We start from the raw sequence: 1,919 nt of genomic DNA on the forward strand, positions 1-1,919 counted from the left end.
ATGATAGATAGATAGATGATAGATAGATAGATAGATAGATAGATAGATGATAGATGATAGATAGATGATAGATGATAGATGATAGATAGATAGATAGATAGATAGATATAATAATTGAGTGGAAATACATTATGAGGGATTGGTTCACATGGTTTTAGAGGTGGGAAAGTCCCATGATCTGCCTTCTTCAAGGCGTAGACTCAGGATGACCAGTGGTGAAGTTCCAGTCCAAGGCCAACGATTGTGAGCCAGGGGAGTCAATGGTGTGAGTCCAAGTCTGGGTCAGAGGATCCAAAATCCAGAAGTGCTGGAGTTCAAGGGCAAGAGAAGATGGTTTTCCATGGCTCAAGTAAAGAGAGCACATTCACCTTTCCTCAACCTGTATATTCTATTTGGGCCCTCAATACATTGAATGATGGCCACCCACCTTGGTCAGGGTGATCTTCTTTACTCAGTCTACCAACTCACAAGCTAATCTATTCTGCAAACACCATTACAGTCTCATTCAGAAAGAGAAAGAGTGTTTTACCAACCTCTGGGTATCTCTTAGCCCAATCAAAGTGAGACATAAAATTAACCAGGGCAGAAGTTCAGTAGTAAACATTGTCCAGAGAAACCGAAGCACTGTTATACTGTTCAATGATGCCAGAGTTAACAAACTATTCCAAGAGCAAAGTTTGGTCAGGACGTCACCCATGATCCCACTCTGTAGTCATGCTATTAACACATTTAAGAAACATTAGTTCATCTACTTATGCTTCAAGCTTCTTGGATCTATGTCTTCAGAGAGTCACCTAGGATATAACAAAACTATTTTTCTGGGTTTAAAGAACCGGCCTCAAGTCTACTAAATACTTAGAAGGAAGCCTTACAGTGGACATCTCAGTAGTCTGATAATGGCTATAGTGCATAGAGTGAAATAAACAATGTGTGGCCTTTTTAGGAAGAAAAGAGCTTGTCATGGAATCACACCCACTACAACAGAGTGTGTCACTCCCAAAGTCTGGAGACCTCTAGCTCTAGCTGGTTAACTATACTATGACTTCACTATAGGAACAGATTAAAATTCAATTAAACTAAATGAGATAAAGTAAAACAAAAAGATAAAAGTAAATAAAATAATGCAATTTATATATCCTAATGTAACTTATTCAGGTAAAAAACACAATAATTTACTGAGCATCTGTGACTCTCTTAGTCTAAAAGCCCAGGAACATTTCTCTAAACAGTGGTTCAAGATAGTCATTTAAATTTATGAAATATCTATTTAGTACTTCTGATGTGCCAAGAACCATATGATATACTAGAGTTAAAATATTTAGAAGACAACGGGTTTAAGAGGCTTTTCTTCCCACAGGGAACCAAGATCATCAAACATACAGTTACAAAGAAAGATGACTGTAGCTATGACAGATTCAGTGGAGAAACATCACAGTTGTATGTAATTGGGGTATTAGGGTAAACTTCCCAAGCAAAGTGAGAGGTAAGCTGTGACCTAGAGTATAGGCATATTTTCACTTATTAAAGCTGGAATAGCAGTATGAGAGAGGGAAGAAAAAATCTAGGTAAAAAGAACAGCATGTGTAAAAGCTGTAGAGATTGAGAGATATGTCTTTGACCTATATTTTCAGATACATAATGGTGAGGGATGAGACTGGACAGCTAATCGGACCTTATTTTCCATGTAATCTGTGAGAGGTTAATAGATGTTATAAAAATAGTCAAATAAATTTAGAAAATGTGGGTCATCCCATAGTACTTCTCAGAGCCTTTCCTATGATAATATGCACCATAAATCTCCAATGTTTAGAGTTCTTGAGTTGAATTGCTGTCGTACTCTTGTTGTATGTATTAGTTGTCCCAAAGAAGTTGAAACTGTCACCACTTTCCTCTTTCTCTTTAAGGAGAAAAAAAATGTA

The sequence above is a fragment of the Myotis davidii genome, unplaced genomic scaffold, assembly GCF_000327345.1.
Source record: "Myotis davidii unplaced genomic scaffold, ASM32734v1 scaffold656, whole genome shotgun sequence".
Classification (NCBI taxonomy): Eukaryota; Metazoa; Chordata; class Mammalia; order Chiroptera; family Vespertilionidae; genus Myotis; species Myotis davidii.